The sequence below is a fragment of the Paramisgurnus dabryanus genome, chromosome 7, assembly GCF_030506205.2.
Source record: "Paramisgurnus dabryanus chromosome 7, PD_genome_1.1, whole genome shotgun sequence".
In the NCBI taxonomy this organism is placed as follows: Eukaryota; Metazoa; Chordata; class Actinopteri; order Cypriniformes; family Cobitidae; genus Paramisgurnus; species Paramisgurnus dabryanus.
This window is the reverse complement of record NC_133343.1, coordinates 15175502-15191077: the sequence shown is the minus strand read 5'-3', so window position 1 is coordinate 15191077 and position 15576 is coordinate 15175502. Positions and strand designations below refer to the sequence as shown.

Below are 15576 nucleotides of genomic sequence, written 5' to 3'. Positions count from 1 at the left end.
ACAAGGCTATGTTCCCAAAACACACAAGTGACATACCGTAAGCAGTAATGTTTTATTTCAAATACATTCATAATTAAAAACTTAATGTATGAAGCAGGGAAATAAATGATCAAAACAAAAGATTTATTGACTGCAATATTTCTACAGTTATGTGGAGGATGTGATCAGGCTTGTGTTTGATGAGGTATTTGAAGATAAGCTGAAGGAAACCCCGATTCCAATGGACCTGGCATCACAGTTTGAGAGACCTTCAAAGGAGGACGTGATTGCATGCCATCTTCAGTGCAGGGGTCGTCGAAAGCCAAAATTGTGACCGATCTGATCAGGAAGCTCCAAGCGTATCTGGAGAACAACACACGACAGGATGATAACCTTATAGTGTCGTCTTAAATAGCACCAGCTGACAAAGCTTTGATATGCCATTTATCTGAATAGATAGCTGTAAGAAATGAATTGAAAAAATTTTGAAACAAGAGCACAATATAGTTACTAAAGTATGTTTATTTGTATATTGTTTAACATTTAAATATATATTTGTAATAAATAAAAAAAACTTTTGACTGACTATTATATTTTCTTTTGGGTACTTTTGTTACTATAATGATACTATAATGATATAAGTTACTATACTTTAGTGTTATTGGTTTAAAAATGTAATAAAACTTACTCTAGTCCTGCACCTCAAAGGCTTATAGTCGGTACAATAAATGTTCTGTGTAGGGATTTAGACAATTTGTGCAAAACCTGGATGATGAATCACGCAGGTAAGAGGCCCTGGAACATGTTGCATTCTCCTTAAAACCTAATAAGTAAAAACATAGCACTTATAAGTAAGCAGTCTTTCATAAAAAAGTTTACCATAGTGAAATAATGTAGAACATTCATTTCAATTAATACTTTCTTTGTGCTACATTTGGTGTTTCCATATAGTTTGCACAGTAATATAGTATGTAACAGTCTTTTATAATAAAGTTTACTATAGTAAAATAATGTTAATAAGTGAAATAGTTTTATAATCATTTCAACAAATACTTTCTATGTGCTACATTTGGTGTTTCCATATAGTTTGCACAGTAATATAGTATGTAACAGTCTTTTATAATAAAGTTTACTATAGTAAAATAATGTTAATAAGTGAAATAGTTTTATAATCATTTCAAAAAATACTTTCTATGTGCTACATTTGGTGTTTCCATATAGTTTGCAAAGTAATGTAGTACGTTATAATTACCTTTTGGATGTCTTTGCAACACATTTTCGTCTTCGTTTAGCATTCTGGCAGAGCTAAGGACACCTAAAAAAGTTAAATCCAATCGCGTTCATTGACGGAGATCGTTTATATCGTAACGGCCGTCTGAACTCTCTGGATCGAGCTTGAAGTGGTAAGGCGGTACAGACACCATCGTTTATAGAGAAATATAACGCTTGTTTACGTTGCCTGTGACTCTCAGTCAGAACCGGAAAACCCACGCGTAGTCAGGGGCGTAACCTTTCAAACACACGCCGAACCCAGTTGACCAATAACAGTTGAGTAGTCATCTGACCAATCCGAATACACTACACATTTTGGGAGGCGGAGACAGGAACTAAATCCGAGCGTTTTCCAGACATGCAGAAATCGGTGAGGTATGTAAGCAATTTATAAGACTCACAGTGCATTAGTTCAAGTTTTAATAACATGTATGTACTATGGGATATTACAATAACGTGCTAACGTGCTAATTTATTAGCATAATTGGTGCTCTTTAAAATAACATTTATTTTATTTTGATTGATATTTAAAATTCATGTATATTTGATTTCTTGTTTTCCCATTTATATGTAAAGCACTTTGAATGACCTCTGTGTATGAAATGTGCTATACAAATAAACTTGCCTTGCCTTGCCTTGGTAATAAGGTGTCATGGCTCTGCAATCAAAACAATTTTGTTATAATGGAAGTCAATGGGGAAAAAATTGCCACAAACCAAAAATGAGGGAGAAAAAAATAAAATCTGATGCTGCACAAAAACTAAAAATGCATCAAAGCCAATGTTTTTACCAATCTTTGGCATGCCCACGACTGTGAAAAAGGTGAAGAAAAATCCAGTCCACAATCACTTTTTATATTGAAAATCAGTGATTTTGTGTATTTTTTTTCTCAAATCAGTGGCATCACTTATGAGCTTGGCAGTTAAAGAGTTAAAATCTGGGAATTTTTGGAAACATTTGCTATTTTTGATCAGTACTGTGGTTGATTAACAGATTTATGCAAAAAATTGAAATAAATAGTAATCCGATACATTTTTACAACCGTTTAATTTAGTGGGCATTTTTGGCCGCTAACAACACGAAAGGGTAGTGAATTGGAACAAGGCACAAGTGTTAAAATACATTTTACAAATAAATACATTGAGTTTCACTACTTTATTGTCATACACTTCAGTGCACACAGCCAGGGTCTGAAACACACAGACATCATCAGTTCTCAGATGAATAGGCTATACAGTATGCGCTATTAATCAGAAGCAGAAATACTTTTAATAATCGCAGGGGGAATTACTTTCGTTACAACTTCAGATATACATACATACAACATATAATATTATAACAACATATAATATTAATTAAACTTCACAATTTTCAATGTCCATGCGGATGAACATATTTTACATTCGTTTTTAAGTTAGGATCACACGTCGATTAACAGTGGTAAAATATTCTCACAGTAACATACCTAGTATATTTTTATGTAGATCTTTTTTTACTAAATAGTACTATTACTGTCTGTTTAAACTTATAAATAATTCATAAATTGAACAAAAATAATAAATTGGGCTTAGTTCTGATATTGTATACTTTTATAAAGAAATACATCGTGTATAATTACATTTTTAGAACATATTAGGCTTTATATAAGGTTTGTACTCTAAAAATACTTTTTTTGTTACAAACAAGTGATAAAGAATTTACAAACGTATGGAGAGTCGTTTCAGCACTCGGACAGTGCCATGGTTTTTTCTTTACTTAATTTTTTTCTCATCTCACCATATCCACAGGTACAGAGTCATTATATACAATAAATCCGTGATGTAGCATTTAAAAAAAAAACATTTAAAAAAAGATGCATTTGTTTAAAGCAAAGCATTTATTTACTTACCAGGGAAGCTACATATGAAGCAGCTCTTTACGCCTTCTAACGTCTCATAATCGGTCATCATTTATGTCCATGAGATAATAAATAATATTAATAAATAATAATATTAAGAGATAAAGAAATAATCTTTTACATTTTAATCCTTTAATTTTTCATATTTAAAAGCGTTTTTGTGCTGCTGCGCATCCATGTATGTGATAAGCAAACCTGTGTTATCATCCCGTTAACTCTTTCACTGCCAGCGTTTTTAAAAAAAGTTGCCAGCCAGCGCCAGCGTTTTTCATGATTTTCACAAAAGTTTAATGTCTTCCAGAAAATGTTCTTCTTCAAATGTATAAACATACAGTATAACAAATGAAAGAACAGACCCTCTGCTTTCAAAAAAAAAAAAAAAAAAAAACGTTTCACCCTAACTTCAGTAGTTCTTTTGTAATCAGCTTTTGAATATGGGTAGGTTTCTGCAAAAACACCACATTTTGAGCAAAAAGCAGAGATAATTCCATTTTTGTGACGGACTTTTCATAGAGATCCCATTCAGAGCGATCTTTAAAACAGACACGGACATGCAGCCGCTTGCCATAGGGCAATACTTCCGGGTTTAAAAAGTTGCGGAAGGGCGCCACCTAGTGGATAATAGCGGTATTGCGGAAAGACAGAAAAACTCGTCATTGGCGGGGAAGCGTTTTCTCTTGATTGACGAGATATCTCATCAATGGCGGGGAAAGAGTTAATACTGTATTCGCATATTATTTACGCACTCTTTACTCTAGCAAAAGACACTCACGACGCGCATTGCGCCGGTTGGATAATAGAGTCCAAAGTCTCTCATGAGCTAGGGGACGAATATCCAGGGAGTTTAAAATTTCTGTGTGGGCATGCATCAGCGAAAGGTGCGTCTTTTCTGGGTCATGGTGCTGGGTACCCATGTCTTCAAAAGACGCAAGGCGGAGAAAGTGCGCTCGGAAGAGGCCACAGAGATGGCAGATTTTTCAAAAAAAAATCTACAGAAAAAGCAAAAAAAGTCCCATATGCCATGCTGCATTTTCGATGGATTGTACATGTATAAATAACTTTAAAACAAGTAATCGACTTTAGCATTTGAAGATTCCTCACTCCGAAGAACACGATGGTTACACTCAAGTCAATTATTTCACTACATTGTGGCTACACTTAATGTTTTTAAAGGAGCTTTATTTTGCTTTTGTATTTAAAAACGAAAATGCCTTTTGTTTAACAAAGTTGTTTCTGGAATTTTAAGTTTTGAATAGATTATTTTGTTATATTATTAATATTCATTTTTTATCTTTATTTGTTGTACTGTTTTATACAGTTATAAAAACTAATACAGTTATTTCTAAAACTAAAATACAATTTCAGTTACAGTGTTAGATTTGTGGCTCGTTTTCTCTTAGGAAAAATAAATATTACTGTCAAATGTCTTTCAGATAATAAAAATACTCTAGTTCACTGTATGTATTTGTTCATGTTTTATACAGGATTAAGTCTGAAGCACACCATAAAACAGTTATATCCATTCATACAGGGCAAGTAGTATGTACAGCTGTATATTATACAGATACACACCCAGGCATCGGATTGGTACTCGGTATTGGCCGATACGGTACAGGGCAGAGAAAAATGGTATCAGAACATCTCTAATCTAAACCCGCATTGTGACTCCGGTAGCATTGACTCTTTGATGTCATTGACCAGCTTCTGTAGCATCATCTTGGCCAGTACCTTGCCTGCCACAGCAAGAAGTGATATGCTCCTTTACTTTAATATATGGTAACAATACTGCCATTGCTGTGGGATGTTTTCATCAGCTCAAACCTTGGTAATGTAATGGTATAGTGCTCTTCTACAGAGATACCCTCCCTGTTTTAGCAGTTCTGCAGAAATATTGTCAGAGCCAGGAGACTTGTTGTGCTTCAGGTAGTGGATAGCTGACAGAACCTCCAGGAAGGTTGGAGGTTGGCAGAGGTTGTCAATAAGGGGGAATTCAGGCAGTTCATCCAAGATGGTATAGTCTGCATCAGAGTCCTGATTTAGTAAGGTGTTCAAATGTTCAGTCCACCTCTTCAGGATGCTATTCTGGTCTTTCAGGGTTTTGAACTCATCTGCTGTTTTCAGGGGAGTAATGCAGTGACTTATAGGGCCTTAGATGGATTTGACTGCATTGTAGAAGTTGTGCATGTCATTTCTGTCAGCGAATGTCATGATCCTTTTCCAGCCACCATTTGTTCTGTAAGGTCCTCAGAGTTCTCTGCAACGTCTCACAATGAAATAACCAATCAGGTTCCAATGCTTGGAACGTGAGTTCATCCATGATGTTTTGTATTTGGTCTTTTGCTGGAAGACGTTGTTGGTTATGGTCAGGTTGTGCTCAGAGCAGAGGGTAAGTAACCTCATGCCATTTGAATTGGCCTGACCAACCCAAGCAGGAGAATCTTATTGTTTTTGGGGATCTGGTGGAGAGCCCGGTCTGGTAAAAAGAGTCTTGAGACTCACTGTAAGATGGTAGAGTTGGAGCATACACACTTAGCCGTGTGGCATAGCGGTTCTTCACTAGGGGGATACAGAGCTTCACCAGTCTTTCATTAATGCCGACAGGTGTTTCAGTGAGTCTTATAGTAGTTTTTGTTGGGTATATTACTGATCATATGCTGTATTAATATTATATTAGGCCTAAGGCCTGTTGTTTCTACACAAGGCTATAAGACACCCAGTTAAACTTTCGTTTTCTCAGTTAACTTTCGTTTCCTAATTAAAAGAGTCCAGGTGCGATCCTGCGACTATACCCCGATTGTTCTCGCCACAATTATCTTGAGAAGCAAGGTCGAAACAACTGATAAACAAGAGTACGTCATTTTAGATTAGAGAATTCGTCTAGCTGTACTTCGCTACATTAACAATAAGGTATGTGCAAGCTAGGCCAAGGCCATGAAAACCAATAAGCAGAATATATCATTTTAGATATGAGGCAGGATGCAGCTGCACTTCTGCTGCATCAAACAAATAAAATTAATTGTGGCAGACCGAGACCAATGAGAAGAATATACGTCATCTCAGATAAGAAGTGTTTGATCTTACTGTATAAAAATGGAGTCAGTTGTTGGGAGGGCAGATGATCTTTAAGCACCTCTATGAGGGGTATTGATTGTCTCACTTTGTTGGCTCGAGCGAATAAAGTAATGTTTGTTTGGCACCTGGAACCTTTGTCTCCTGAGTATTTTTTCTTATGAAGATTCAAGCTAAGACTTTTTGCCACAACATAACTTGGTGACCCCGACGTGATTGGACAGAGGCTACGGATTGGAGGGCTGCAGACGGGCAGAGGTCGGCCTGGTCACACAAGGGCGCGCCACTATAGAGGTGAGCATAAATTTACTTGCTTATTCTGTATAGTGCTTGTGTGGTCTGCCGAAGGTAAGCCCTGAGCAGTGTTGATACTCCAGGTCTCTCCAAATTGAACACAGCAATTTGATACATATAATATTAATTATTTGCTTCCATTAAGATAACGATAAAATATTGAATTGAAAAAGCAAAAAGGGTTCCAGATTCTGAACAGGTGTGCGTGTGAGTGCGGGTGTCGAGCTTGGTGCTCGAAAAAACCCTGCTCGGGCAGGTCACGCGATAGGCGTGTCGGGCCTTGGGGTCCGGAGCTTGGTGCTCGAAAAAACCCTGCTTGGGCAGGTCACGCGAGAGGCGTGTCGGGTCTTGGGGTCCGGAGCTTGGTGCTCGAAAAAACCCTGCTTGGGCAGGTCACGCGAGAGGCATGTCGGGCCTTGGGGTCCGGAGCTAGGTGCTCGAAAAAATATAGAACTATTACACGGTGAGATTTAGATGCTCAAATCCTGTAGGTCAGGTGGTTGTAGGTACGGTCTGTGTTATTTGTCTTGTTGCTTTGTGTTGTTTTTGTCAGTAATTGTAGCATTAAGTTGGTGAACTGTGTTAAAACTGCAATCAGTTTGTGTGTTATATATGAAGGTTGGGCTGATGAGAGAGTGATTTTCTATCTCTGTGTCTTATTCAGCATGGGAAAATGTTTGCCTGCTAGAACTGTGTGTGTGAAAAGATAAGAACTAAGAGAGCAGAGGAAGGAGGGGCTCATTGTGTATGAGAAAAAGAGTGAGAGAGATTTTTGTGAATAAAAAACTGTTTTGAGTGAGAGCATATGAGAGATCGGTGTGTGTTAGTAAAGAGAAAGTGAGGCCTCTGTAAATATAAACTGTAAATATGAGTGATTTTATCTTTAAAAACATAGCTTTTGATCTTATTTTTCATTTTCTCATTTTCTTTTTTCCTTAATAGACTTGATGAAGTAATTATGGATGATAATAACTTAAACTATAAGAGACGTGTATTTATAGCAGCTAGGGTTGTTCATATTGTATATAATAATTATTGTTAACGCATGGTGACACAAAGGTGGCCCCTAAATGACACAAATCAGCGAAAGCAAAACTTTTTGAAATATGTCCTGCTTTAGAAATTACCTCTGTGGTAGATGAAAAAGAGACAATCTGCCCTTTTTGGATAATAATTATCTGAGCTAATTGCGTGCTCTTTGATGAGGTAATGTTCAGTGAATATCTGATAATGTATGAATCCTGATTCTGTTGTTGATCTGTCGCTGCTGTTTGCACGTTTAAATGAGATAAAATGTTTTGTTTTTTATCAGGTCACAGACAACCGTCAACTATTTTTACTCAATGACAATTTAATATTAAAATCTTATAAGTTAATGGTTAATGTTCAGTTAATAAGCTGCGGTTGTCGGTTGAGAAAATTAACTGATATGAACATCCCTATTAGCAGCAGAAAGAGTGTGAAATGCTTAAATTCAAACTGAAATAACTTCTGGAAAAGCATTTAGCAAATATTTAGCAGTAATATAAATTAATAGACTGGTATCTGAGATAATTAGTGGAAGTACAAAAGTTACCAGAAGTAGAGAAAAAGTGGCCATAGATTACCTGGCAAGTAATAATTAGAATCCTTTGTGGAATGTCATGTTGATAGAATATTTAGATGAGGTTTGCTCATACAACCTTCAGAGATCAAGTAGGCCACGTAAGCCTGAAACTGGAAATAATATTTTGGAAATATTATTTGTTAGTGAAGTTGTCTATTTATTCATTGGTCACCCCTTATTTTGTATTAGGGAATATACAATAATTATTACACAATAATAAACAATATTATGAATAAATAAATGAATAATTAAAAGTAATCCGTGATAAGAGTATATGGGTAAATAAGACCAGTGCATTGTGAATGTAGGCCTTTGATTGCCTGTGACAGAGAGAGTGTAATAAGAATATTTGTGGGAGAATTTGAGGGAAGAACCTTGAAGAAATAAATTTTCCAAATTGACCTATGCAATTAATTCCAATTATGGTGAAGTGTGTTTACAGACATGGCATCCATATCATTGGAAAGGCTGAAGTCCAGACATCCTATCATCACGGATTTGATTACAAGAACTTCCAAACAAATGGACCAAACATACCAAACACTTGAGGACAAAATGACCAGGGGATGGGAGATTTGAGGTAACAGTGTGTGAGGACGTGGAAAATTTGTAGAAATTACAAACCCTAAGAGTAAAATATGAGAAGAGATGAGAAAATAATAATAATAATCATGATAATAATAAAATAATAGTTTTTAATTTATTTTAAAAAGGAGGGACTTAAGTTTTTAAAATTTAGAGTAAATAGATTTAGAATAAAGAGATTCTAAAAGAAGATGATAAAAAGTTGCAGACAAAGAAAAAAGGCCTCCTCTAGGGATGAGGGATCTAAAAACCAATTTCCAAATATAGCTGCAAGCAGCAATGGCGGGCCCTCGCACGTTTTTTTACCGCTACACGGTGCGTCCGAGAAAACGATGCACGGTGGGCAAGGGCATCAAGTGGGTAAATATCAGTGGGCTATTTAATGTTGTTACTTAGCCATTTGGGGACTGTAGGTAAAAGAAACCCCACATTTTAGAAAAACGGGGGCGCTAGTGAGCCACTTAAGAGACACGCCTATGTGTGACCTGTTTGTGCACACTTAACACCCGACATCTCTGATGTGTGTGCCGACTTTTAGGTTAATCTAAGCACGCCAAGAGTCCTAAATATGCCTGAAATAAATGTAAAGTTTGGGGCGTTGCCATGGGAACAGTGTTCGAGATATCAAAAATCCCTTCGCAATTTATCATCTACAATCTCTCGGCTTCATGTTGACCACTTTTGGTGTCAATTGCATGATTTTTCTAGAAGGAGTATTAATAGAACATCGGCGTCAACTGAAAGGCTTAAATATGCCTTTAAAATGAAAGTAAATTTTGACGCGTTGCCATGGGAACAGCTTTCGAGATATCAAAAATCCCTTCGCAATTTATCATCTACAATGTATCGGCATCATGTACGCCACTTCTGGAGTCAATCGCATGAATATTCTAGAAGGAGTATTTAAAGGAACATCAGCGTCAACTGAAAGGCTTAAATATGCCTTTAAAATGAAAGTAAAGTTTGACGCGTTGCCATGGGAACAGCGTTCAACATATCAAAAATCCCTTCACAATTTATCATCTACAATGTCTCGGCATCATGTTGACCACTTTTGGTGTCAATCGCATGAAAATCCTAGAAGGAGTATTTAAAAGAACATCGCATGGAACTGTAAGGCTTAAATATGCCTTTAAAATGAATGTAAAGTTTGACAGGTTGCGATGGGAACAGCGTTCGAGATATCAAAAATCCCTTCGCAATTTATCATCTACAATGTCTCGGCATCATGTTGACCAATTCTGGTGTCAATCTCATGAATATTCTAGAAGGAGTATTTAAAAGAACATCGGCGTCAACTGAAAGGCTTAAATATGCCTTTAAAATGAAAGTAAAGTTTGACGCGTTGCCATGGGAACAGCGTTCAACATATCAAAAATCCCTTCGCAATTTATCATCTACAATGTCTCAGCATCATGTTGACCACTTCTGGTGTTAATCGTATGAAAATCCTAGAAGGAGTATTTAAAAGAACATCGCATGGAACTGTAAGGCTTAAATATGCCTTTAAAATGAAAGTAAAGTTTGACAGGTTGCCATGGGAACAGCGTTCGAGATATCAAAAATCCCTTCGCAATTTATCATCTACAATGTCTCGGCATCATGTTGACCACTTCTTGTGTCAATCGCATGAAAATCCTAGAAGGAGTATTTAAAAGAACATCGCATGGAACTGTCAAAAAAATCCAGCTTTGTGACTGACACACTTCCTGGCGCCTGGTGGTGGCGCTATACCCGGGAGTCACAATAGGCACATCGATGCGATCAGAATCTTCAGACGAACAAACACCCTGCATGGCATCACAATAAGATATTTTTTGCCTTAGATATTAGACACTTCCTGTTTCTCTGAATTCGCCATAAATTCGTTGCCTCGCCATGGCAGAACCGTTCGAGATATCAAAAATCCCTTCGCAATTTAGCAAGTACAATGTCTCAGCATCATGTTTACCACGTTTGGTGTCAATCGCATGCATCCTCTAGGAGGAGTATTTAAAAGTTCAATGCATGCATTTTTTAAACAATCCAAAATAGCCGACTTCCTGTTGGGCGGAGCTTAAATGTTAGGGGGTGAAAGTTGTTCGGGTCGATGAGATCTATATACGTACCAACTCTCGTACATGTGCGTAAATTATTGCCCGATCTGTGCCCCAATGTTTGTTTTTGCATTACAGGGGGCGCTACAGAGCTCCCTTACCACGCCCGAATTCCAGCCTGTGCCGGGTCCTAATGGCCGACGACTCTGACATCTCTGCCAATTTTCAAGAGTTTTTGAGTATGTTAAGGCCCCCAAATTGCCCTGAAATAATAAAAATAATAATAAATCCGAGCAAAAACAATAGGGCTTCGCACCATTCGGTGCAGGCCATTCTGGCGTAGGCAAAACAGAAAGGCTTAAGTTAAGGATGGACAAATTTAGGAATGACATTTTAGAAAAAGTAAATGATACACCACCTGCAGAAAGTGTAGAGTAGGGACCAGGCAGGCTGGAGAAACCAGACCAGTAAAAGCTACAAGCAAGAGGAAAATTCAAGCAAGCAGCCGGTATCTCAAGGATGGAGAGAGAGGGTGCAAGGATTTAAAGTTTGAGACTGGACGCTGGGTAAACTTTGGACAAGAACAGCAAGCTGCATGGATTTATGCCAAGAGACAATGTTTATGCTGAAGAACCCAGAAATACATCAATGTGCCTGATTTTGATAAACGGACAACAAGGACAATATAAACCCTGGGCCACGCAGGATTTTGATGGACTAGCTGCACGCCTTCCAGAAATACATGAAGGAGCCGGAAAATGGATACAAATTTTGACCCCTTCAGGAAGAGCATGTGGACAACAATATGCAGAGAATACCCCATGCAGATTGACCCGAAGATGCTGAGAGGTGATCCTATTGGTGAAACAGAGAATCCAACAGCATATATACAAGAAGAGCTGAAACGGTGGTGCGAAGAACTTTGAAAAGACCCGGAAGAAGACTTTTGTTTTAGCTGCACTGTTCAGAAATGCAATAATGGAAGCTGTGCCACCATCGGTTAAAACCAAACTCGAAGATGTGGTCGAACTGAACTCCAAATCACACAAGGAGTTCTGTGATCATGTTTCACATGCAGTCAAGCAGCACCGAAGGAATGAGCCACAGGCAACAACAGCAGAGAGAGAGAGAGAGAGAGAGAGAGAGAGAGAGAGAGATGCAGAGGGGGCTGGCACAGTTACAGCGGGACGACTTTGTGAGCAAAACTAAGAAAAAAGCACAAGCTGTTCTGAAGGAGAAACAACCAGCTTTAATGACGCTCATCAACACACCTGCCCCCAACATCCAGCAAACACAGACAGCAACACCAGCCCAACCCACTCCGGGAAATGCTCAACAGCAAGCCATTCTCATTATTATCTGTGCAAAGCCAAAACAGAAAAACAGCAGGAAAGGACAAAAAACAGCATGGAGGCAAAGGACAAGGCGGAACAAAAAGATCACGTGATAGATGCTGGGGCTGTGAAGATGCTAGGGCAGCATGGACACTTCAGAAGGGAATTTCGGAATAACCCATGATCTAATTATCATGACAGCAGAATCAACAAGGCGGATAGTTGAACCAACAATGCTGGCAGCCAAACCAGAGACAGTAAGGCCCACCCTAGCAGCAGCAACAATCACAACGACAACAACAATCACAGTGTGGTCAGATGGATCTGTTGCATGGGGCAGACCAAAGCTACTACCCAGGTAGCCAGTGCATTCAGGCCAGATCCGGCTGAGTGTCGGCGCACACGGCTGTGTTCTGGCTGCGGCTTACCAGCATTAAGCCAGCACTGGCCCAGCAAAAGTTGCCAGATTCGGCTAGGCTGTGGATATGCGGATTTGGTCCGATTTTGGCTGACAAATGGCATATTTTCCACATATTGGCTTTCACATTTCACGTTTGTTTTAATAAAAATATATTAATTTAACAATTGATATGCATATAATTGTTTCTATTTAATGTTTTGATAATTGTTTTTAGTTTTCCTGATTAATGGTAGCCTATGTCAATAAGTGAAAAGTAGTGTGAGGAAAAGTTAAGCTTAGAAATTTTTCCCTAATAAAATAAGGGAAGGGGAGAAGCATATTTTAATGTTAAGAATAGGTTTGTAGAGGCATAAAGTGCCATTAGCCTATTGAATGTAAGTATCTGGGCTATTAAGTTTATACTGAAATATTTTCTATGGATGTAATATTTCAACAAACACATATTGTATTAATTAATGGTCAAATACTAAATTGAGATTTTATAAAAAAATTTAATAAGCTGTAAAGCTTGTCAATTTGTTTACTTTATTACAACTACAATTTTTCAGCCCTTTTCCAGAATTTGAACTAATTTGATCATAAAGATTGATCTATTTATAATTTATCGATTACAATTTTTAGACAATTAAAGCTGGTTAAATGAACTTTTATTTTGGAAAAAGAACTGCTGCTGTTTCAAGACATGCGCACTAGCTGCGACATCTAGTGACGACATTTACCGGGCTTTAATGGTTGTTGCGAGAAGCCCCTGTCTGCAGCCTGCAGATTTGGGCGGGTATGCACCTGGGACCCACACTGCTTCTCATTGGTTAGTGGCGTGAAGTCATGACGTCGATTATAGCAAGTTTTCATTTCCGATGGTTATCGCTGCATGGTGAGTACAAACTCCTGTTTTTGTTCTATTTTATTCACAATTTTTAATTTTGAAGTGGCGTTTAGTGTGATGTTAAAATAACTGTGCGGTTTGGTGAGATTATGATTAAAACAAAGCAAAACTGAACCAAAAGAAGAAATATAGGATTTAAGAGTTAATAGTAACAACAACAAAGTTATATTCTAGGACTTTTTTCTATGAATACATTTTTAAATGTAAACTATTTTGATATGTTATTGATAAGTATACATTTATTTATTGATCAGGAAACCAATTCAGTATTCACTGAGCTTTCTGACAGCAGGGACCTTTGATTTCACAGAGGTTAGTGAAATAGCCTATACAATAGAAACCCCCCATATAATTAAAAGTAAACTAACTCAGTATTAATTTTTAACTTAGCCTGTCATACATCAGTGTCTGCTGCTTTTGGAGAATTCCCCCTTTGATGTTTGTTTGTTTTCTTCTTTTTTTATACATACTGTTCATTGAAGCTTCAATTACCAAATGCTTACATTTAGCATTTTAAAATAAATGTTTTTAACTATAGATAAATTCATTTCATGTATCAATCTAAACAAGTGGATTTCAATTATGGTCCTAAGGGATGTCAATAAGAACAAACTGTTTTTATGAGACTTTATATTTTAAACTTTTGAAGGTCAGAGATGGTGAAAGAGCAACTCCAGTAAAAGAGGAGCGTAGAGAGCAGGTGTTGGTTCCCATTTCAAATCTTGAACCTAAATAACGGGTTTGAAAATGATGCTACTCTTGTTCTTACTCTCCAATTTAGAGGTGATGAAATCCCCCGGCCTCTGGATTATTTGACCAAGGTAAGTGCATTATAAACTCCTGTCAATTTTTCAGTTACACTTTTAATAAGTTGTATGTAAAGTTACATTTTGGACTGACTGTTTGCTAATTTAAACAGATGCCACCTGACCTTACATCCTCTGGCAGATCCTGATGGGAGTCGTTACAAAGAGGACAATATGGCTTTATGGTGACTTTCACTGACATGCAAGGTTTTCAGAGACATTTTCAGCAAGCCCAAGTTCAGAGAAAAGGTCCCCTTTGTATGTCCAAACAGTAATTTTTTTAAATCTAAATTGTGAGTACTTTAAAAGATACTTGAGAAAGTCTGTCTGTCTGTCTGTCCATCTATTTCTGTTTGTTTGTTTGTGCAATCTATCTATCTGTCTGTTCTTCCTATCCATCTGTCTGTCTATCTATCTCTACCTATCTGTCATGTCTATCCGTCCATCTGTCTGTTTGTCTGTGTCTGATAGACTGTATTGCCTTCAAAACTTTCAGCTTGAAAACTACTTTGCTGCAAACTGAAATTCTTCAAACTTCTATTTCAAACTTTTAGGATAGGCTTTCTCAAGTCAAATTTAAGCTTGTGTTGCTTGTGTTAACAAACTTTTTTAACTGGTTTATGTTGTTCATAAACAAAAAGTGAGTCTCTTAGGTACTTTAAAGACAAAGCCAATAACACTCAAGTATATTTTGTCTAACATTTTCCTGTATTATGTGTAACATATACATAAAAAAAATTCCTTGCATGACTCTTTACTATGTTTATGCCTATTTCCAATTTGTCAATTTCTTCAAAATGGTTCAATATTGTTTGTTCTGTATTTTATCTAAATTAGGTGTTGTGAACTGGAGTGCATTTTCCAGACAATATGGGCAAGAGCTCCAGGTGCCTTACTCGTTGACTTTGAAATATACAAGGACTGCCCACCTGGATATGTAGGTGATGGCAGAAGGGGAGTCCTGAATGGGTTTTATTCCGACAAGGAGGTTCAGGGCTATTGCTCATTTGATTGTTTTTTCAATGATGGAGGGGAACTTCAGGCTGTGTAGATTGTGTCTGTACGGTTAATGTACGTGATTATCTGTATGTGTGTATTATGTCTTTTAAACAATTATTTTAGTTTTGAAATAAAAGTTATCACTGGTATGGGTTTGGTGTTTTTGAGTGGCATGCATACTATGGGATACAGAGATTGACAATGTACTGTATGTAGTTTAACTTCATACTACTTTATAGGCATAAATGTTTAGTAATAGCCTATATTAAGCACAAAAATAAACAAGAACTATTAGAGGAGTGATTAAAATACGAAATATATAAGGTGCCATTAATGTTTACGGTAATTTTGTAATTACACAATTAAGTGCAACATAATGTGAAAACGTTTAA

The 15576-nt window shown here is 37.2% G+C and overlaps 1 long non-coding RNA gene across 1 annotated transcript; it reads left to right on the top strand.

The window, feature by feature from the left end:
• The first annotated feature begins 14036 nt into the window (after nucleotides 1-14036).
• Nucleotides 14037-15264, top strand: LOC135717995 (uncharacterized). Its single transcript, XR_010520499.2, has 3 exons — nucleotides 14037-14200; nucleotides 14299-14456; nucleotides 15023-15264. It is a non-coding gene; the product is annotated as an uncharacterized lncRNA (long non-coding RNA).
• Nucleotides 15265-15576: the final 312 nt, after the last annotated feature.